The sequence below is a fragment of the Macrosteles quadrilineatus genome, unplaced genomic scaffold (genome assembly GCF_028750875.1).
Source record: "Macrosteles quadrilineatus isolate MER2022 unplaced genomic scaffold, UCM_ALF_1.0 Scaffold_7__1_contigs__length_78375512, whole genome shotgun sequence".
NCBI classification, from domain to species: domain Eukaryota; kingdom Metazoa; phylum Arthropoda; class Insecta; order Hemiptera; family Cicadellidae; genus Macrosteles; species Macrosteles quadrilineatus.
Genome location: NW_026542600.1, coordinates 21,311,663 through 21,336,780, shown reverse-complemented (window position 1 = coordinate 21,336,780; position 25,118 = coordinate 21,311,663). Strand labels below are relative to the sequence as shown.

The following is a 25,118-nucleotide window of genomic DNA, read 5'->3' as shown; positions in this document are numbered from 1 at the left end:
TATTGTATTAAATAGGCTTGTAATATAAAGTTCAGTTTCATTAATCTCTTCAAACCACATGAAATCTAACTGAAATAATTGCGTAACAAAATACTAATATGGGATGTTATCTATAATAGGAAATTTAGCGAAATTTCTCTGATATTTCCTTTTGCGATCAGGTATTTTCTATGAAAGTAGAATTTATCTTAATGTTGTGAATAGGTTTCTAAAAATCTTTTTCATCACATACGACGTTCCTGCAATACTTTACGTTATACAGGGATAGTGTCAAATGGACCCCCATAAATCCTTCTATATTTCTTTAACTATTGAAAGATAAGGTATACATATATATAGGGCTATTAAAAATATGGACCCAGTTTCCGGACTTTGTATCTCGAAAAATATTAATCACAAACAAATGAGTCTTACACAGTTCGAAGGAGAAAAGTTCAAAGTTTTATTTACATTGATAACGAAATGCTCAATGTGTCCCCACTGTGCTACATGGCAAACATTTAAGCGATAGCCGAATTCGTCCTACACACGAGACAGCATCTCTTGTGTCAACAATGTCTTGAAATTGTCTTAACCAACGAGTTATGCTTTTAGTAGTCTGAGAATGAATACCAAATTCGACGAGAAAATTCTGTAATAGGAGACTCAGTTTTTTCCATCTTTGTCACATAGAAAATCATTAGTACATTAGTACATTACAAACAACTGATGGTAAAATAAAATGGCTGCCCATTGTTGCGATAACTTTTTTCGGCCGTTTCGGAACTATTGTAAAATATTTTCTTTTTTTAACGGTGTAAAGTTTATGTTTATTTATTTTTAAAGTTTTATACTTTTTGAGATACGTACTAGTGAATGTGGGTTTTGGCAAAAATCAGTAAGTTGCCCCCAAGAGGCTTAACACCAATACAATCGTTTTTATGTTTACTCGTTTGATTGTTGCAGGGTTTGCATTTTCTATTCTGAATTAAATTTGGAAAAAAATATTAATGGTAAACAATAAGCTTGTTATGCAGACAGCTGCTTCCTTTTGCAACTCTCCTCATGATTGCATTTTTCCATATCAAATTAGTTTCTTACATATCGAGGCCAGGGGAGGACTATTTGACTTTTGGCGTACCTTGAGATGAAATGACATTTGTCGCAGAAGTAGCTAGACGGAATAGGAAATCACCAACAGGTTTGGCCCAAAATACCTACTTTGTATGGTCGCCATTTGTTTTATGATGAAAAGGAGGATGACGAAATTACTTATGATTTTGGTTTTAAGTTGAAAATGTCCTATAGCTAAAAACTATTGAAATCATTGTTGGATTCAGCTCTTGAGTTCGTCTTTTTGTTTTGTTTGAATAAATATTCAAACGAAGTACAAGATGGCGTCCCTTCAGAGTCTAGTAGTACCTGAACCAAACGAAATCAGTACAATCTTAACGCTGTAGAGAATGTGGCCCTTAACTTCACTTCAACTAATAACTGACAAAAAATATGAGGATTTAATGTTTACACAAGCATTAACTTTGCTAGGTAAGAAAAATAATTCATCATCCAGTTTTTCCTTCCAAAACCAATAACAACTAAAAGATGGGCTGTTAAAAAGTTGGCAATTTTTTCAGAATCTCCTTAGACAATGGCGTCCCTAAGAGACGTTCCTTGTAACTATTGTGCTGAGACTTGAGTGCTGTCATTAGACCAGGGGGTGAGTTCCAATCAATTATTCTCCCCCCCCCCTCCTCTAGACCTCAGACTTTACATCTTTGATGTTTTCTCATCCTTCTGTGACCCTTTGACCAAAAAAGACCGTGGCTATTGTGACAACATCAACTTGGTTGATTCGATGTAAAACTCAAATTTGAAATTTTCATTGATTACTCCTTATTAATCATCTCTACTAATCATCAAATGTTTATATAGAAACATTTTATCCATAATAAAGGCATAAACTACGTTACTAAAACGAGATAACTGCCTATATAACGCATGGAGTAATGAATTTAAAGACATGGGTTTGATTTAATATTTTGTATTTGTTGTGATGTATTAATGTTTTTTAGATTAGATCGTGTTTTGCTATATCTTACATCATTTCAATAGTTTCTCCATTTTATTCTTATGGAAGTTCGATGATTTTAATTCCATTGGCTGTATTTAAATAATTGCCATGAGGCTTATACAATTATTTTAGTTTTTGTTATTGATACCTTAAATATAAAACTTACAATATTATTTTTGGTGCACGTTGCAAATTCCCGTATGAATGACAACATTGCCATTGGGAATGAATAAAGAATTCAGATCGGACAATATATTCATTCCTAAAGTGATCCTATATTTTACAGCACGATATTTCTTGGTCCCATTATTCACTGAAGTAGAAAGTGGATAGAACTGATTTTATTTCGTATAATTCATAGTATTAACATGTTATTTACAGATGCAACCGAATCTAAAAAAAAATAACTTGCATAAAAAGGGACGAGTTCACCATAAGCCACCCCTGCTTCGTTATATTTTTTTAGGAAAAGGCTTGCTTGAGTTGTTTAATTTTGTCTAACTTTATTACTGTGTTCAGTGAGGCTATTAGATTGATATAAAAATATTTTGAACGAATATCATGTTTTGCCTGTTGTAGAAAAATATTAAACAAAATGGATTTTACGGATCCAATTTATAAATAAGTAATGTGCTTAAGCAACATTGTGTAACATTGTTTAAACACACATGTTTAGTTGAGAATTCGCGCATAAAATATAATATTCAAACCGCTGCTAGCTAAGGTTATAAAAGAAGACGAAACATAAATCCTGCAAAAGTGACCGAGAAGTTCTATTTCCAAGACTGCTGTGTGTAGTAAAATAGTTTACTCTCAACGATTTAATGCATTTTAGACACGAATTTGCCTTTTTATAGGGCATATTGCTATTGAACCAGAAAATTTGTTATTGGAGCAAGCAAATGTATATGCTTTATATTTACTGAGCTAAACAAACAATATGGTTCAGCCTATGTTTGCTTCCTCGACAAATTAGGCTTGCAATTTACACGAATATAGTGTTCAACAGTACAATTTCCAGCACCTTTTTTCTATTTTAAATTATTTTACTACAAGTCACGGCCCCATGGGAGGCCTACTTTTATATTTATGTTTATGTTTGTATTTTTTGTGTACCTAGAGATAAGGGTCAGTCTTCACGGATATAGTTGGAGATACAGTAAACACCTGTAGGTTTGCGCCGTATTCTAAGCGGCAGTTAGGAAAGAAAGACGAGAAATAGGAATGCCAGTCAACGAATAATAATATCTATTCATAGTATCAAAAGTAATTGATTTATTTCATCCATTTAAATAAGGATAGAATGTAGTATACTGGGTGGAAAAAAGTCCAGGGACGGTTGAATATTTCAAGAAGTAATGAAGATAGAGCTTAAAAACTTGGTATACAGTTCCTGGGAATTAAAAACATTTTAACACATTATTCCGTGATGCGCCACCTCTTAATTGGCTCGGTAGGAGTCAGAAGAAAATCTGAAATAAAATCATATGTTGATATGCACATCTAAATAAAGGTATTTGTTAGTAAAATACAATGCCACAAACCCGAACTCAATCGGCAACTGAGTAAAAAATGACAGCTATTAAAGATGCGTTGAATTTGCATTAGTGTTATACTCACACCTTTTTAAGCTCTAGAATATGCATACTCTTTGCCCGCTAGAAGTCGGAAGAAAATCATAAACATATGCATAGGCCGATATGCACATCGAATTAAAGGTCTTATCGGCTGCCATCTTTGACTCGGTTGACCGTTTGAGTTGAAATTTAAGGCATTGTATTCTACTAGTATAGGCCTTTAAAGTGATGTGCATATCAACCTATGCTTATGTTTAAGATTTTCTTCTAAATCCTGGTGGGCCGTCATCATTAGAAGGAAGCGCATCATTGAATAAAGCCTTTAAAAGATTTAAATGCCCATAAAATGTGTATTAAGCTTTGAAGCTATATATTTATAACTTTTTTTAATATTTGACCGCCCCAGGACTTTTTTCCCCATCATGTATATTGTTCAATGCATTTTGAACTGATTATTTATAAAAGCAAACTCTTTCTTTTTAAAATGTAATAAAAAGTCCTAAAATGTATCCGCCACCGACACAGTTAAGCTGTATTGACAAAGAAATGCTCTATAAAAGATGCTTATCTGTTAGATCTCTCGCTTCTCGACTATATTTCCCTTAACACCGATTTATTGTATAGATACAAAATATGACACATTGTTACATGTGTAACCATTCGTGGTTTTATTTATCTTAAGTTAGCATAGTAAACAGCAATTTAATAAGACGTTTAGATCAATTAGATCGATATGTTTTTCTAATTAATAAAATACTTATAACCCCATTTTCAATCTAAAATAGACTTAAATAGCTTATGTCAATCTCAAAATATAATTTTCTTTAATTGCAATTTGAAACTTGTGTTCTTAAGATTTACCAAATTAACTTGTAACATCCATTATTATAATCTGCTGATAAATGAAAAAAAAATACTTGCTTTATGTAGGCTATTATTATATCATGTAATTAATAGATGCAAACAAATTGGGAAAACCCACTATCATGCTTACTGGAGTAATTTGTAATAAATTTCAATGGAAAAGTTATAAACTTTATTTTAATGAATGTTTTTAAAATCTTTTCTTAAAAATTAGAGTGTGAAAATTTCCTTGGCTTCAAGCTTGTATTTCTTGTCTACTCATTCAGAACATGTCCTAGTTAAGCCATAAGATACATATTCATGTGTCCCTTAGATATGCCTTGAATTTCCAGTGTTAATGCCAAAATGTATTATATATTTTAAATGTTGATGAACTCCATTATGAAACGAATGACAACGAGTAAAACAACACGGTAAATGTAACTATACTCAATCTAACACAAAATAACTTTTCTGTTGAATTACAGAGTTATTTATTGCCAGAAAATGTTTTTACAACACATGTCTAATGCGCAAATCTTTGATTATCTAATGAGATATTCAGGTGTCAAGTTATTAATGATAATACACTGTAGGGGGTCGTAACAACACCCTATTGTCAATGAGATTAATGACATTATCTTTGTAGTAAGAGTTTCCAGTTGTAAAAAATTGTTTTCTGCTGGTATGCAAAAATTATCGATAAGATAAAGTATTTTAAAAGTAGGTGTGGTATTTGGATGTAACTTATGAGTAGATGGAAATAAAATATAAAAAAATTTGTAATACTCGAAAAGAACTATTATGTTTGAAACCATGGTTGTAGAGAAATAGAATCAATCGACAGAACGATAGGAATTTTTTACCATTTATAGTATTAAGGTAAAACACATTCAGTTAATAATATATATATTTATAGTGAACACCACTACTAGTGGTATTGTAATAGTGGTATTTTATTTGCAATTAGATAACTCTGTTAAAAATGAGGTTGAACAATTTTGAAAAAATATAACACTGACTGACAAGTAGGAAAAAATAAAATTCAATAGCAAATTCTGAACTTATTACAAATTTAGTTAGTATTGTGTTATTTCTTACTACATTAATAAACAAGTTTATTTTAATTTGTTTGTGTCATACTGAAAATCAACTGTATTAACAACATGACAAATGCTTTGTTTTTTAACGTCCTTTATACAATACTGTACTTGTCATAGACATTGTACAACTACTAAATAATGTCTTTACACACTATATATAAATATATAAATCTTTGTGTTTGAAAAAAAACACCAGTCCTACGCATTAGTATTGATTGGTTTCTGTCTTAATAATATATTCCTAAGGAAATAATCAGGTCTCCTGCGTTCCCAAATTTTATATTTAATCTGCGTAAATAGTTCCATTGCTATATACTTTTATATCATTAATAAAAATACAATATAAACTTAGTTAAAAATTATAGAAAAAAGGGTCATAGCTAGTTATTCTTATGGTAATTAATGAGGTAGAAATCAGAACTTATTCTAGACTCATAATTTTGTATGACATTTTGAGGTCTTTTTATTAATAAAAACTATTCTTTAGACATTGGATTTGGATATTTGTGCTACAAAAAGTTACTTCATTGCAGTCAAGAGGTTAGGCTAAATTTTGATGAGCTCTGTAGTGGGTAAATAAATATAAAAATTTACAATTATATACGCTATTATGCACAGATATTTTCAACTAACGTATAATTATTGCAACAGATCTATTTAAGCTACGATTAAAAAATTAACCCCATTGAGTCAAGAATTTAGGCCGCATTTTGATGGCCTTTGTTGAGGTTTATTATAGCTTACGTTTATGAGGTTATGATAGTTAAGTAGAATGTAAAGGCTTGTAACAATTAACCATATGGTCCGTGCCACCTGTAGCGAGCCATATAAACATCGATTTCTCACTTTCACTCTCTCCCTCTCTCTCACTCTCGCTCTCATACAGCGGATCTGGCGTTCTCGGAACTTACAACTCGTTACTACGAGCGTATTTATAGTTTTACTCGCGTGTTTGTACTCTAAGTGGGTATAACCCCTTTAGGTTAATGTTAAATGTCATTTTGATAAAAACATCGATCTTACCCATTATTACAGTACTTACGACCGAATAAGTCAAGCACGGAGGGCGAACGGGGGGAGAGCACGGGAGGCAGTCGGCGGGACTCGGGAAGATACGGCCGCACGTTGATAAAGTGTTGCAACGATATCGTTGCATTCAAGAGGTGGTCGGGAGCCCGCGCGTAGAGTCCGGGTGGCGGCTGAGGAGCAACTGTTGATGCGAGGGTAGGTAGGTGGCCTCCCGTTTTGGTGCCCCGGCGCACTGGAGCCACCGGGAACCCCTCACAACCCCTTACCCCGCGACTCACTCCCACCTCACCCTCATAACCTCCTAAACCCCGATCATCATCTTCCGTTTCCCCATCTCGCACAACAACGCGACGCGCACCGTATCCGATAACTCCCAGAGGGAAGCAGATCCTTGGCAGAAAACTACTTCAAAATTCGGATGTAGAATCTGAGTTTTCAGTTACAGGTGTCCCAGTACCGAATTCCCGAATATCTACTTGGCTGTCAATAAAATCGTGTGGAAATCTGACTTTCCAATCTACCGGGATTAGAACATTATGGTTTTCATTAAAACATCATCTAACTCTAATCATTTGGGCCAAAAGCAGCAAGGTCTAAACCAAAGTAAGCTATGATTGGCTGAGAGTAAATATGTATAGGAGCCAAATATTTAGAAAAACTAGCACTTTAATGTTATCACAATTTAAATATTATTAGAACCTTCATATATTCTGCTTATCAATAATCACTTCAAGTGTGGGCAGTGAATTTGTATTAAAGTGAGTCACATATTTTACTTCGATATCCTGTATACAATATTGTATATTTTTCATGTAATATTACCAGGCTACACTATGTTAATATCATTGTTAAAAGCCTATAGTGGATTAACAGTTTTAAATCTGTAACTTGCGTAAAACAGGCGTCGCTATTTCACACCTTCAATCAAATTATGAATCACTAGAATAAACTGGTCATTTCATCTCGTGCAATGAGAAGCCACCTGTCACTCTAAGAAGAATTTTTAGTCGCCGGTAGCACTATCAACACTACTTTACCATAGTGCTTACATACAACTATTTGGCTTATTACAGTTAGCTTACATATATCCCTTAAATATGTACAAACATATATAATTGTTTATAATATCGTATTTTTATAGCTAGGGATCTATGTAGATTCTTACCATATGTGGGATGTTGCTCGAAAACTATCCATTTGGCAATAATCCCAAAGCTCTAAAAATATTTATAAGCCCATTACATCATTAAAGAAATGTAAGCTTTTCATGATCACAGTTGAATAACAATAATAATGACTGTAAATAAAACGAAAATTAAATACAAATGTAAAAACAGTTTTTAATATAATGATTTATTTCATCTCAGGAACTGGGCCACGTAATATTGGTAGATAGGTCTGAACTCCTTAGCTTATAACAAAACACCAGCTGTGCAAATATTTTAATAAGAATTTATAAAATGGAAGGAAGATAAAGTTGCGTCTTATGAAACAGAAGTTCAGGTTAAAAATATCAATTTCCCATTATTATCAATATCAATTTGTCAATTACATCTACAATTACATCAACTCACCTACATATTTGACATTGAATCTAAAAGAACGATATACGATATACACGATATAAACGGTCGGAATTTAATTGTTATTAATGTCAGCAAATTTTTCTCGAATCACTGCTTGTAAATGCAACCTCAAGTTATTATTGTACGATTTTAACGAGTTATCTTAGTTCTCTAAATATCTCTAAGGGGCCAAAATGAGGGTTATAATCATCAAATATATAAATCACGTTAACATTCGTAATCTTCACCTTTAACAGTGTTTCCACTGATAAATTATATTTGAGAATGTTAAGGTATTTAGGTTTAAAGTTAACTTCTTCATCAGCATCGTACGTGTTATTAAATTACCTGAAAAAAGATATATTGATTCGCCTATTGGGTATGATGATGATTGGTGTCTAATCGAAATCGATCACTACTTACCATCATTCATATGTATTTACCGTATTGTGAGTCAACAGTATAAGTGTAAATTTATTATTACTAGTGTTAAAATACCACAATACCCAACCGTACGCGTAAAATACCATATATTAAATCCATTCTAGTTAATAGCTCATTTTTGAACGCAATAAATGATATAACATTTACTAGGCAACAAGTGATGGGATATATCACGGTGAAATTAAAAAAAGTCTAAATATTCACTCGTTGAGAAACTATAAATATACGGCAATATTTGTTTAAGTTGGCGAAGCGCTGAATTAATACTAAACAATGAAACACCAATATTGAACTTGCATGGATATACATATGCTAATATTATCATACGCTGCAATAACTGTATTCAATAACTGATCATGTGGAATATTTGCAATCTTAATTAATTTTCATGATGGTAAAAAATATTTTAAAGGATAACCTAGAAAACACACTTTTAAGTTAAGTGTTTTATCGTTATACATTTTATTTTACCGAAAGACAAACCGCAAATATTATTTCAGCGAAGCATAGTGAGGGACGGGTGCAATGTTTGGGCCCACGGCTGCCACGTAAGAATTAACGTAAACAGATTATAAGTGAACGAATTCATCAATAATGGAACTGCCAATCTGTTTTTGCAGGAATTACATTAAAACCTTTTATGAAAATACAATACAACAAGTGACACTCGGTGAATATATCAGGTAATCGGAAATGCAATTACATTTTAGATAAATTATATCCATTTCGTTTGTTGGTACACTAGTCTCCATAAAAAAACTCAAAATACCTAGGTTTACAAAAATGTAGTTTTATAGTTTTTTTGTTAATTGAAACATTAACATTTGATCGTGTTGAATATGGTATGCAAATATAAAAGTCATCTACAAAAGAATGTCGCAATTACTTTATTGGAGCTAAAATAATCTGTTTCTCGGTATTTGACTTAGGTAAAATCTTCAGTTGAAATTGTTGCTTCAATGAAAATTTGAGTGGTTGTGATTTTATAGTTCTTATAATTAACTTCTCATAATAGTTGCTAGATTTGATTTGATTTTCGTATTTTCAAATACGTGATGTAATACAAACCGTAAAATAATTAGTGCACTCATGATGACTCATATTTTATGGCCTATGATTGTAACTACAGACAGGAGAATCAAACACATATCATTTTCAAAATGTCTGCAATACATAAGTGATATTTTCCTTTTGTGATATATACGGTTATCAGATAAGGATAATTTACAGAAAATTACAATAAGTAACTTGACGAGTTTTTAATCATCCTTTATACCTAGTGTATTGTATGGACTTGAAAATTAGTGTTTTGTCAAAATCAGACAAATTGTACTGCATAATTTAAAGCTATTAAATTTTGGGAAACATTTCGGATTGCGTTTTATATCCTTGTAAAAGTACATGATTTAAAATTAATTGCAATCCATCAGCGGGTGATTACATAGTAAATGCATACCTTCTCCAGAATCAACCTAATAATACAAAATGTATTCTCTTGCCATACACAGATTTTTTGCCCTAATTCCATTTTTTTAAAGATAACGAGTTGTTTGGTTACGTTTATAAGACTTTATCTCTAATGTGGTAAGTTATTAATTTATGTCCAAATTTTGCTATATATACTGTGATATCTATTGTTGATTCAGTTTCAGTTTGATAACAATTATTAGTTAAGTTAACAATTTCATACTTTATTATCATTTAATTCTTTATTAATTCAATCATACTGTAGTTAATAGTTTTGTTACACTTTATAATAATTTGTTTTATAGAAATAGCATTTACATCTGTATTATGGAGATAAAATAACAGGAAGATGAACAAAACCTTTTTACTGTTATCCTTTAATAGAGGGAATAGAGAGAAATACATCCTCCTCAGCGTCAAATCGCCTTGACAGATTTAAAAAGGTTAGTAAGGCTACACATATTCAAAGCTGTTCCATAAAGCCAAAACATCTAACATCCTTTTTATTTGGCTCTCAGGGAAATGCAGTAAATATTTAGGTAGGCTTATATGATTTATATGTAACAAACGGTGATGTCATATTATTAATTTGAAAGATACTAAGATACCTAAATACCTCTAGCATTGTTTTCTGAAAGGAAATGTTTGACTTGGCTGACATCTGAAGGGTGAAGTTCTATTTCAACCGTTGATCATTATTTTATTTATTTTCCATCATTTCAGCCTCTGGATTGCTTATATAATCAAATAAATAATGTAAACTCTTACCTTAGCAATCCTTATTATGGTTGTCCGATATTAATTTCAAACCCGTAGGTCCATCTTCAGTCGGAAGTTTAGGTAGACCAAATGTTTATTATAAAATCCACCCGATGGGCTTCGTAGAAATGTTGACATTTAACACGAATACGATACACATTACATTACATTATTCTATTGACATAAATAATGTATGGAGTTAAGGGATAAATACCATGGTTTTATAAAACAGTGTGATAACCTCACTTCAGTCAGGGAACACGCTGCCGGCAGAACTGTCAAAATAGTCAGGATTCAATGATTTTTATCCCTAAACTCCATACATTATTTATGTCAATTATAATGTGTATCGTGTTCGTGTTAAATGTCAACATTTCTACGAAGCCCATTGGGTGGATTTTATAATAAACATTTGGTCTACCTAAACTTCCGACTGAAGATGGACCTACGGGTTTGAAATTAATATCGGACAACCATAATAAGGATTGCTAAGGTAAGAGTTAACATTATTTATTTTATTTTATTATTTTATTTTATTTAAAATTTAATATTTTTGTTATTTCGAAATATGATATAGGATTTCTACTGTAATCAGAACTAATATTTTTTTGAATTAGAAAACCTTTTTTGATTCACCAATCCTGTAAAGATAGCTTTAATGCAGATAAAAATAGGTAATTATACCTATTGTTTCAAAGAACCCTTACAGATAAATTGTAATATTAAGATGAATGTCTAGAGTTACAAAGAACAAAGTCTTATTTCAAATGTTAAGTAGGGTAACGGTATGCTGTTTCTAATTACCATTGTAAAATCAAAATTTACTCAACCGTGAATTATAAACTTTGTTGAATATTATTTCATAGTGATAACAAGTCAACAAAATTCTATTCACTTTGCTATGGAAAAATATACGTGAAATTCAATGCAACGATTTTAGGACAACCTTATTTCTATTGAATTCTATTGAACTAGAAAGAAAAAATATGTTTTGACAGGATAATAACTATTTATAGTCCATTTTATTAAATAACAATTCTTGACAACTTTGAAAAGTTTTGCATTGTGTCTTTATATCGTGCTATAAAAACTAAGCTTATAGAACCAAATTGGCTCACCAATATTCTGAACTTTGTCATTATTCAGAAACATTTTTCGTTTTAATATACAATATTTCTTGACTAGTTTGAAAATGTTTCCCATTGTGTTTTTATACCATTCTATAAAACCAAGCTTATTAATTTAAATTGGCTAACCAATATTCTGAGCTTTGTCATCACTCAGAAAATGTTTCATTTTAATATGCAGTACGATAATTTTTGAGACTTTGAAAAGTTTGTTCATTGTGTCTTTATGTCATGCTATAAAAACCAAGCTTATAACAGTAATTTAAATTGGCTAACCGATATTCTGAACTTTGTCAACATCGAGAAAATGTATTCAATACACCAAAGAAACTTCTCAATTAAATGCAATTTACACAACCGAAAATTAAATTCTAACTTTTTGTCATCTGTTAAATCTCTCAATCTTATTTGTTTCGATTGAAATTGAGATTGATATCATATTTGTAGCACTAAATAACTATGGGTTCACAAATACATCAAAGGGAATTCATACGATAACACAGACATATTAAAAACATGATAAAAAGTACCCGGAAATAATTTGAAAAAAAAACATAGTTAAATTGGAATTTTATGACTTAAATTTACATAAAATCCCATTGAATATTTAATCCAACCAACACAAATTATCATTAACTGTATCGTATTCCATATTCAAATGACTGTTTATATTCAGACAGTGATATTTCAGCACTATTTCAGCTTAAACAATTAAATGATTTAATTTTTACTCTAGACTGAAAAAGTCTCAAATTATCGATTACGTTACGTCTGGTTTCATTATAGCCAGCATTGGCTTGCAGATAGTATCAACTAATGTATTGAAGATAACAAATATAGCTGTTCATGGCTGCCAATATTCTTACGGGATATTCTTACGATGAAAATCTTACATTATATCTATTTGGATTATTTTAGAAATCCCTTATTTTCCCCTGTCGACACGAAACAGATGCCTTAAATTTGAGACCCCTCCCAGCCTTCTACGACCTCTCAGGCCACAACAATAATTTTGATTCCTAGAATCGTCTTGCAAAATTAAACTTATAGATTGCATGAGAGAAATTTTTATGATATTTATATTAAGATGGCACTAATTTGTTACACCCTTAAACATATTGTTTGTGTGTAGTAAAAACAAAACATTTAACTTTTTGACGAGTTAAAGTCAAATCGGCAGATCTTGGGACACCTAGGCACAGTCTGTAACCCAAGTATGTTGTCAGTTTATCACGAACAGAGAAACTCTCTTACACTTCCTTGTCTTGAGTCGTTTGTCCCTCTCTCGTGCCTATTTGCACGTGGATATAACTAACATCTCCCTCTACCGCACTACATAAGTTTATTCAATAGTTTCCTACGAAAAATAGTTCAAGTTTTAGGATCTGCATATGAAACAATACGGGGGATTGTATATTAGAATATTATACAAAAACAATAGATTCGACCTCAAATCCACTCTTGAAACTAATAAAAACTAAAACTATAAAAAAACGGATGTTTCATATTGGTTGTTATTGTGTATGTTCGATGCTTATAGTCAAGTGCTGAAGTGCATTTTCATATATGGGCTATGTTTAATGGGTTTTAAGCAGAATTTCAATTCAATGGCAGCTTTTGGTTAAAATATGAGACTGATATTGGCGAATAAACACTATAATATCAGTATTATTATAAATGCAATGTGTTGATACTAATATATATATATGTAAGGTTTCAGATGAAAAAATCCTGTCCATGGTAGGATAGATGAAATACTAACTGTTTGGTTTCCCCGTTGGCTTTCAAAGTTTACGTGTCAATTGTGATTGGGACAATATAAAAGATTTTAGACAAAAAGTTTTTACTAACAAATTGTTTTAAAAGGTTTAATCAAACTACTATAGAAAGTTTACTTGGAAGAAAAGTTAGAAGATTTTTGTAGGGAGAGGAGGGAAAATGCTTTTACGCACACAAGTAGCCAGCCTGTAGTGTGAAACACCTGAATTTATCAGACTACTAACTAAAAACCCCCTTTACTTTGTTGGACACAGAACTGGAATTTTTGTCACATTACTTTAAGTCAGGCCAATATGTGACCTAAGCCCTCAGAGTTCACGCAGTTTCTCGCATTTAGATTCTTCATGACCGCATCCCGGTCAAGGCCGAAATTTTTGGTGCGGAGAATACCCTGGAAGTAATGTGACACACAAGTCCAACTGTCCTTACCCTCCGTTATTAGTATGACCGTGACCACCGACAGCAGTCTTACGAACTGTTGAGCCTCCAGGCGGGGCCTATCTCAACACTGGCAGTGTTCCACGTCATCGGGAATGCCTGGACAGTATATGCAATCGGGTGACACGGCTTCGCCCATCCTGAACAAGTACGACCGGGAAAGCCGTGACCCGTCAGAAATTGGGTGAGGTAGAAGTCCACCTCTCCGCACAGCTTATTAACCCAATGTTGGACTTGCTGTATCAGTCGCCTGGTCCAGTGCCTCCGTGTCTCCTGTTCCCAGCCCTCCTGCCACAGCTGGTAGGTGCAAGTGCGTTCCTCTGTTCATGTCTCGTCCTCCCCACGGCGCTGATAAATTGCCTCCCTCTCCGCCGCCAAAGTTTTGACGGGGATGACTCCAGCAACCCCCAGGACGGTGGATTTGGACACTGTTCGGTAGGCAGATGCTAACCTTAGTGCTGCCAGACGCTGCACTCGGGCCAGCCGAATCCTATATATCTCCTTATTAAGAGCGTCTGCCTACACCTCTGTACCATAAAAGATTAAGGACTGGACCGAAAACATTAACAGCCTTCTACGACTGGACCGAGGCCCTCTGACATTGGCCATCAACCGGCTAAGAGAAGAAAATATGGCCTAGCAGCCTTGTCCACCGTACGGAAGATCTGACCCTGCTAGTTGGACGATATGAACTATTATTATTAAAGTGTATGTTATCTAAAAGACATCGTCAAACGACATCAAATCATTTAAACGCTCATCTTGGTTTTACGTAGACGATTACATTCATCGGCATTTAAACAAAGATTAGCAATATTAAAAGTCACACAGGTGTTCCAATTTACGTTACACCTACAGTAATTATAGAGATATTCATACACTTCTAGATCTTTCTGATACTAACAGAGGCGTTAAAAATATTTTAAATGTTTGTTGCATTCATAAATATTAACCGAACGGAACAATATTTTTTTACACTGATAATAGAAAGTATAATATAGAGTGTGTTTATATTGTATAAAGGAAACTTTGCTGGTGAGTTCGCGAACCTTAAAATGAAAAACGAACTTGCGGCTCATGAGTGATTGCTTTTCGTTATATGATTTATTGGTCAATATACAAATATTACGTTGATCAATATCGGTGAAGACCTAGCTCATGGGAATATGCCATCATTATATGTAAACATCACTGTGCCATTGGGAAACATTCGTTAAAACATCATAAGTTGTATAAATGTGTAGAACTTTTCCTTGTATATTTTTAGACAGGGCTTAAACTTCTTATGACAAACCAAAGATGTTTTTTAATACATGATATTATAAATTAACGGTTAAGCCAGTTGAGTGCGCGCGCGAGTGTGTGTAGTTTAAATACACATTACGATAGTTCTACTAGTCTAATCCAAATCCTAGAAATCATAAATTAATGATCTACAACTTTGCAATGATGCTGTGATCCGATTTTCCGGAAGCCATCCTAATATGAAGGACCATCTACAAATGCCACTAGCAAGGATACGAGTAGGTTTTAGGAATAGAAAATCTTTTTTTGTTTAGGAAAACTTCTCCTACTAAAATCCATAATGATAATAACATTATACGAGGACCCATGAAGAAATTTCACAGTTTAATAGGTTACAAAACTACTATCCGAGGTAAAATGAATTCAGTGCAATACCCATTTACCTTTTCAAGATCATGTTTGTTTTAAACAGTCAATAGGTGAATAGAACTACTAATCTTATATTTTAGATCTCCAATATAAAAATAGATTTTCCTACCTCAACAGTTGTCATAAAAGTAGTTTAATTCAAATAGAAATGTTTATAAACTTTTAGAATCTCTTTGCAATCTGACTGTGGTTAAACTTGCAACTGAAGGAACAACTTTTAAATAAAAAAGATTTACCAATTCACATTTTACACCAATTTAAATAATTCAGATTTAAACCGTTATAGGAAAGTTGTTCAGCATAAATGGATATTTATAAATGGACTCTAGGAATAAAATAAACTTTAGGAGGGGTGAAGCCTTTAAGGAAATTACTTTTTTAATAATTTTTTGCAGGTGCGCTGGGTCTTAAACATTAAAATGACATATCAATCGTAAAAATCGGTTACGCAGGAGAGCTGGAAAAGGAATGTTACATAAAAACCGATTTTTGTATTAAGTATACAGAAAGTAAGATTAAAATCGGTTAAGCACCTTAGTGTTAAAGACAGTTTGACTGATGTCCAACATGGCAAGCTTTGGACAGGACAAATTGCAGATGTAGCAGACTAGTTTGTCTTATTTTCTCTAAAATATGTATGGAGCAGAGGATGTTGAGAATATTAATTAAGTGATGAACATTTAGTTTTATTTGTTAGTTTTTTAAAAGCTAAAATCAAAAAATTAATTCTAACCTATGCGGCCTAAATGAAAGTTAATGGTAGTATAAAGATTCGTTGTATTTAACATTGTAGGTTGGCATTAAAAATTTACGAAGGATAATTTTATATGAGGTTAGCTATAACCATTTGTGGTCGGAATGAGACATTAGCCCAACCATTTCTGTTAATCATTAATGGGTTTATTGATGGATGGAAAGCCAATGGCATTTGACCATATATAATGCTGCTGTTTATGGTCGATACAGTGAATTGTGCTGTTAGGAACTGTTGTTTATAAACAGTATTCAACTGCTCAGAATAATGCTTAAGATAATCTTAATAATATTAACGTTTGTATGATACTGAGTAACAAAAAAGGGGCAGTGATTTTTATTCACTAATAGAACAAGTATTGGTTAAATAATTGTACAAATTTTTCTTGTAAATAGTTTATTTTTGTGTTTAAATCTTATTTATCTTGTTTATCAAATTTTTGTAAATCACCACATTTAGAAAATGACAAACTCAGGATTTAGTAGGCATAATAATTGAATAAATATTTGTGATCGCTTTTGAATTGTGATTTTGTTTGTTGATAGATGGTAAAGAGATTTTCAAAAGAAAGTTTTAGATAAAAAATAAATAACTGTAAAAATATAACGAATGTTCTATGAATGGGTATACTGTACTACGATTTAATTATTTTTTGCTTTTACTTTAAATGCATTATATATTTGTTTTTGGCAATATCATGGCATGTTTTGGATTGATATATTCTCCCAACTCAGGTATATTACAATCAGATATAAGTGAAGGATAATGATTTTCTACATAGGCTATTCCAAATGCATTTACGTAATTAAATTTACGATCAGCATAACTGAGTGGTAGCATAAAGCGTGTTTTTGGTTGAATAATTCTGCATTTCCCTTGGGTATATCTCAAGTATATAAGAGTGATCAACGAACTACGTAGGCCTATTTCAAAACTAATATAACCTTACCCGACCCGACGTGTACAACAAATATATCAGGATCGAGATTATAGGAATGAAACCAATACCATAGTTGCGACCATTGTTGTTTATAAATACGATACAAGTTGCAATCATAAACCAAGAACCAGGCTATCTGAAGACTAATTGAATTTCTATCTTCTTGGGTATACACTCAAACCAGGTCAGAGTAAATAGAATTGTACGCTTAGACTTACATCTGAAATGAACGACATAACACTCAATGCGTAGGTTGATGTGGGTGTATGAACATACACTTTTAGATTAGAGAACCTTAGATTGATATGAAGAACGAGGCAAAAGTTGTTAATGGAAAGTAAGGAGAACTACTGCGCTATCTTTCCACCGAGTTTGGAACTATGTTACTTTATCTCAATAGAGTTTTAGTAAGGCTAATAACCCCATGGATGATTCCCCTTAAGTACGACAATTTTTGCCGTTGGAACAATTTAATTTAATTTTTTTTAAATTTTTCTTTACATTTTATTTATATTTATTTTTTACACCGGTCAATCATAAAGAATATAGTAAATAATAATGAGTAGTTTAATAAATAGAAGAGATAAGAAATAACAATATTTAACTGCAGTAAATATTGCATTTATTGACTTTTCATACAACAAAGTGGGTTATTCGGCAATAGGAATTTTAAGTGACAAGAATATTTATCTAATCCCACGTTAATATCGGTGCGGGGAAACGTCTGAACTAGAGAACTTAGTCCGTTATTTCATTTTTATTTTAAATGTGTGTTTTTGTGTGAAATGAACTGCGTGACAAGGACTGTGTTCTCCTTATTTTCTAAAAGGCAAATGATGCCTACAAATATTAATCTAACTGAATTGATGAACTTATCTAAAATTCATACAATTTAAAAATATAATAGGAATTTTGTAGCCTGTATGGATAACAGCACGTTTGTAATGCATGAGCTTACTAAACAAATAAATTGGAAATAATTTTCTATACTTTATGGGATCAACAGAATAAACGGTACACTTACACAGCATAGCTGCCTTATTTCCTAACTTTTTATTCATTTTATTGACCAATTACCTGTTTATAAAATTTACAATTGAATTTTCAATTTAGCATTTGAACACGTTTTTATTGAACACCGGCATTGTATTGAGGCTCAATCACATATGCAGATTATTCATTTACTTACTGTACATTTATAATTATGTTTATGTTTATTTAATTATATCTAGATATAAATGAAATTAATATATCAACTCTATTCTGTATGAAAATTTATATTTTTAATTTATGCTTAAGGGGAAAAACAACTAAGGCGAGAGATAATGAAATACGCAAGGAATATTTTAAGAACTAATGGATAATGTGTTACATAGAGAGGATAAAATGTGGTATTTAACTGAGTGGATGTATTATCCTGCTGAGGGTAAACAGCAAACTGTTGGCCATGTTGCAGTGTAGAGTGCTGCGCTCAATAACTGACAGTGACTAGTGCTGCCAGGTGTTGCTTTTGGCTACTAGGTGCTCCTTCACCTCATATAGGACATTTTCCCCTCATTCCACAACCCTCTTGTTGACCTTGTAGATAGATGTTTGCTTGTATGGTATACCTGTTGTTCGAGTGTGACGTTCCTTTCTGACAGCTCTTAATCCTTAATTCTTCATATCCTTTGTCTTGTTACTATCTATAATGACCTTGTTAAAGCGCTATCAGTGTCCCAGTAAATTATTTGCAGATGCTTTGAGGTTATTTTTATCAAACCAAAGTATGAAATACACAATCAAGCTGAAAGGACAGAGTCTAGGATAATGGTTGAGCAGTGAACTATGCAGAAGTTTGACAAACCGATAATTCTTGGTCGAAACTATATAAATTACCATCTGATCTAAAGGACTGAAAGTTCTGGTTCGTTAAGTGGTTCTAAGTTAACAAAACTGTGCAATTGGATACTTTTAGAGCTAGAAAGGGATCTGTGTAAGGTATAAAGGGAATTGTATAAATTTTTGTAGTTTGCATGTCGATGGGCAATTAACTAGAGTTGGATTATATTAATACGTGACGTAACCAAACTTTATAATAAAAGTTATTCGTAGCCGGTGGTTCTCTTATACGTATTATTGTCTTTTTAAACTACTGCCAGCCAATCAAATGCAATACTAAACAATATCTTCAACAGGTACATTTTGTTGGATTTTTACAGATTTTAAGGTGTCGGGAAACCCGATGTATATTAGGGGCCGAAATGAGAGTGACCTTTCCCAAAACCTATAAAAAGATTCTTCAGAAGCGATGCCTCGAAAAAAACATTCAGTACCCCTCTCTTTTACATAACTTTTCAGATATTGAGGTTTCTGTGACATTCCTAAACCAGGGGGGGGGAATTTCCTAAACCTTTCTGAATAATATTAAAAAGTGTAAAGATAAATGCAATCGTAGTAGGAGTAAAAAACCTCAACTAAGTAAATTTGGTATAGTTGAAAAAGCATAACGTAATAAGTTTGGTTGAAAACAAATATGTTATGTAACACGTTACACGCTATATGGTTTAATACTCAATACACAAATAGTACGTAGATGAATGTAGATTCAGACTTAACTTTCATGCGAATTTGCCAACATTGCATGCACACTTACTTGAAATTCCAAATACTCTGATCGAGTATGTACAGAAATATACAGTCATAATTTATGTTATTTATTAATTACATCTTTTATGGAATAAGGAATATTCAAAAACGCATCTCAGAAGACTAAAGGAAATTATTTAAATGATATATGTCACACCGAGTGCCAAACAAAGGCTGATGTCACCTCAAAAAGTAAAATACATATTCATTCGAGGTACGAATGGTATTTTAATCACAACAAAAAATAAATACCAAGTAGTAAGATTAAAAAGCGATAAGATTATTCCACCTATGAAATTCAACAAACACAAAAAATTTTAAGGCTGCAATAAACTACAACAATTGAAATAAATAAGCTCTCATGAATACAGGACTTAATAAATCAACTGCTGTCCTATAGAACCGGAAGTATTGATTATTGGTTTGGTTTTCCAAACGCAACTTCCCGTGGTAAATAAACTACTGAAATCAGCTGATGATATCCTAATATAGTATAAAGGTAACTTTACTGTTGGGCTCGAACTTTAAATGAGAAACAATTGTGTGTCTAATGAGTATTTGCTTTTAGTAATACTATATACTACTTTTCAAACAGATACACGGCCAACAATTGTTCCATATACAAACATAATAAAACAAGGTATAATTGCAATAGTTTTCTAGATAAGCTTTATCACTAACGAATTATATAATAATTTTTGCTGTTTTAATCTAGTAATGGCGAGTTTACAGTCTTTTGTTACGATGTTGTGAAGATGGTTATTTCTCAATACATACAATGTAAAAATAGTTGTTCAATAGTTGAGTACTACGGTTGAAGGCGGTGCATAGAACAACTGATTGTAGTAAAAGTAGTAATCGTTTGTAATATTGCTCTCATCGCTGTATTGTTGTTGTGTTGATTGTTGTAAATCGTTGCTAGGCCCGAGTTCACAACTCCAACAGTTGGCTAGCTAGTCAAGATAGAAACGATGCTAGATAGAATTATGATATACTTAAACACACCTCTAAGAACACTTAACAGTTTTAAGTTTCCTGTAAGCTACTAATAGCTGAAAAAAGCATCGATGTATCGATGTTTCAATGTGTCTTTTGCTAAATGAAAAAGCCTAATAATTTATTGAACGAATGCAGTAACATAATATTACATGAAAAGCTGTTTGTTTAGAAAATTTAACTACGAATGATAGAAAAATATTGCCAGCAAAATTCAAAGCTAAACAAATGCTAGTTATGTTAAGTGGTTTACCCAAATACCGTATAGCCCTGAAGATTTGATTAAGGCCAAAAAGTGGCTTGCCTTTGTCTATTCTCGCGAATTTACGGATTTGGGACCACCTTCCCAATAAATTGATTAATACCATAGAGTAAAAAAGACTTTGGGTATTCCTCTTAATCCTAAAAATGTTGAGAAATGTTGTGGAAAAAATGTGGTGTTTTTTCCAATAAACATTACCAATGTTTACCCATTATTTTGATAATAATTGTAATTCGTTCTATCATTAAAATTAGTGCTTTTGAATAATTACATTATTGTCTTTTGAAATGGAACTCGTGATATCATTTTATTTTATGAAACATCCCAAATTGAACCTTCACGAAACGATCCAAAGTCATAAATAAAAACTGGAAAACTAATGGCCAAATGACAAAGTAGAAGTGACACAAAAGTGAAAGATATATTTTGAAGAGCTTCTTCGTAATGTTTCAAAATGATAAGCGAAATGCGTTAATTCGGTAAGACAAGTTCGATGTCCATCCCACAGTTTTGATACAGAAGTTCGGGAGACTTCTAGAAAGTGCTAATCAAACTATTTAATCTTATTACGATTATCTAAGTAAAAAACTTCTTAACAACGGATTTGTTTGGACCGGTGTTCAGTAGCAAAAGACAAGCTTATAAAAGTTTCTACAAGAAGATTGACAAATTCCAGCGAAAATTAGCGACAATGGTTCACGTAGGCAGGAGTGAAGATATCAATTGTCGTTGACAATTTATTGAAGCGGACTACGGGTTTGGCTTGACCTGGTAGGTTTGGTAGAAATTGTATTACGTAGAAATTCTAAAAAAAGAGTGTGCAGGAATACAAAAATAGGGTTTGGAAACATAGATAAATACATAATTTCAATTTTATCAAAACAGAACAAAATTGAACAACAAAGTATCTCCAAACGATCCCCGTCATAGCAAATCTGCAGACAAGCGGATTTCCATGAGCCCCTTGGATAAAAACAAAAATTGAATTGTTAGAATTATTCCCTGTTTGAAAGAAAAAAATTGAACTAATAGTGTTTTCGGCCTCTGAAGACATCAAAATGTAAAATAAATCGGTCCCGGGACTAGGTCTTAACGTGCCACCTATGGCCTAGCTCTTTGTCCATAGGAAAATTGACTAATTAAACAAATTTAACTCTTATAAATTATGAAAACCATAGAATTGTATTATGTTGTAGTTCTAAATAGTACATTTTACTGGATGTCGTTACAGTAGTTGCACAGACCAAAGTTAAAATAAAAAAAACCTTATAGTAAAGATTTTCCCAAAAGCCGCCTCAATTAAGCAATCAAATATATGTCAAATAAACAATTTATCTTTCCAAACTAGTCTCAAATTTTTATTCCAGCGTAGGAACAGGAGAAAGAGGGAATTTTAAACTCCTACACCTTTGACCTGCAGTTGGTACATTTTGAATGGTGCACAAATGGCCTGAAATAGCTGAATTCATTAAATATTATTTCAAAAAGTAGAAGAGTTTTACTTGGAATGTCACTATAACTTCATTTTACTGCTAAGCCATTTTCCGCAAACATGTTTCCATAAATCACCTAAAGAAAAAAGGTAGTGACGGAGATACAGACGCACGGACAGTAAAAGCGCTTGACGACCCTACGTGTGTACGGTGTGTAGCACGATGGCGGGGTTGGTCGCAAGGGGTGCGGTGTAGTTGGTTCTCGCTAGAAACGTGTGTCTACGCGGCGGATAATTCGTATGGCCTCTGGTAGATTTTGATGGGTTCTGAAGACACAAAAACGAAGAAAGTAAATCGGTCCGACCGTACGTCTGTGGCAATGGTTGGTTTCCTTTATTGTAAATTTCGTCAAATCACTTATTCTGCTTATTCCTTGGGAGTTTGCTTTTTCTCCTTGAACAAATTCTAATATAACGGACTAGTTGCTTTTTTGTTGTTGTGATACAGTTTTACTGAATTTTGACATAACTTTTAAAGTTCTGTGAAAAAAAATTCTTTGCCATTAAACCCAAAAACTAAAAAAAAACAAATTATTCGGACATACCTCCAGAATATTGATTTCAAAAGTCAGCATAAAGAACACCGATTGGTCAGTCATACTATTTGGATGAGTGGCCAAATCTCGTACGAAATTCAACCATAAATAGAGATAGAGGTCCTAGTATAAAATATGTTTTTACAATAAAACCTTGATTGCACTATTATAGGTACTTATCCAACAAATAAAGTTCACTTATAAAGCTACTGTAGAAGCTCACAAATTAAATTGTAATGGGTTTAATACACCTACTAAATACTTACTCACATTTACAGGTTAGCAAAACTAAAGTTTAGTTTTTAACAAGAAACACGAAGCATAGTTAAACTAATGGTGGGTAAATAACACCCTCTTCAAACTTTAAATTATTAGCTTTTATGATTTAATGATTTTACCCTATTATAATCTGGTTATAATCTGTTGGTTTAAATACAAGCAACAGGTCAATTTCGTAAAATATTACATTTTATACAAGTATTTTGAGTCTAATACTTTCACATGAGTTAACTCACATCAGTTGTTATTTAGATACAAAAGCGTGGATTATTCTAGGAACCAATCTTCCGAACGATATTAAAGTTTGACAATATTTTGAAAACATACAAACTCATAAACGGCTGTATTAACGTCACAACGAAAACTTATTTCAAGCGATTATAGATTTCGAGGAAGAGATTCTTTTGTTAGAATGTTGATAGGTTCACTGCGCTTTGAAAAATCAGCTACCATTATTAATTTTTCTCCTTAAAATAGATATAACAAACCCATCAATGAAGTAAAAGTTATTGAGTTTCCAGCAACCAATTTTCAATGATGCTATGTCAGTTATTAAATAACTTATATTGTTACTGTATTGCGTAGGATTATGAAATTTCTAGATAAATTCATTTTGCCATAAACAGCAACTCTTTACTGTTAGTTAATTGTATTTTAAAAAGTGGTTGAAAATATTGACAACAATAAAAAAAAAAACTTTACTCGTCAAAAAACTGGTTACGATTGACAAAACATTCTCAGATTTTCGGTAAACTTTTTAATTTAAAGAGGTTTGCACCCTCTTTTAACCTTGCATTTGCTGACCATATGGCTATGGACTTGTGCTTGGATCCATCAAAGCAAGGGGTGAGCCAGGCCTAAGGGTGAACTGTACTGAAAAAAAGTTAGTACCAGTAGCAGGTACTAGCAGTTATTCAAGGAGAGGATTTTTATGGATAATTGGAATGAAATTGATAATGTTCAGATACGTGTGAGTGAGGTTGTACTTGTTGATATAAGTGTGAATTGGGGGGGGGGGGTATATGTGAGAGAGAGACAATTTGACAATTTATTTATTTACCCTGGCCTGGTTTGGGCCATAGGTCCACTCTTACACCAGACCAGACTTAAACTATCTTTACGTACAACATTTACATGTCAGTTGTGGCTTGGCAACTTAACTCTACCTTATTACTAAAAGAAAAATACTTTTGAAAGTTATAAACAAACAAAAAACTAAAATTTTTTCAAAAATACAAAACATATTTGTTTCAAAAATAAATGTTATTGGATTTTTAAATCATAGATAACAACATTAGCTTGGTTTCACTCAATGTGTTTGGTTATAATAATGTTATAATAGAGAGGAAAGAAAAGCTTAATATCTTAACAAAATG

At 32.4% G+C, this 25,118-nt stretch overlaps 1 protein-coding gene across 10 annotated transcripts in view; it reads right to left on the bottom strand.

Annotated features, from left to right (window-relative positions):
* LOC128998002 (synaptotagmin-7-like) overlaps positions 1 to 25,118 on the bottom strand; it is an 800,371-nt gene that overhangs the window by 145,629 nt on the left and 629,624 nt on the right. For 3 of the 10 annotated variants that reach the window (XM_054423912.1, XM_054423916.1, XM_054423913.1), the window contains exon 1: positions 6,597 to 6,826. The exons of 6 other annotated variants lie outside the window; for them this stretch is intronic. The gene's annotated coding sequence lies outside the window, so the exon portion shown is untranslated. Of the gene's footprint in view, positions 1 to 6,596; positions 6,827 to 25,118 lie in introns of those variants that run through there. One more of the 10 variants, XM_054423911.1, reaches the window with a different exon arrangement.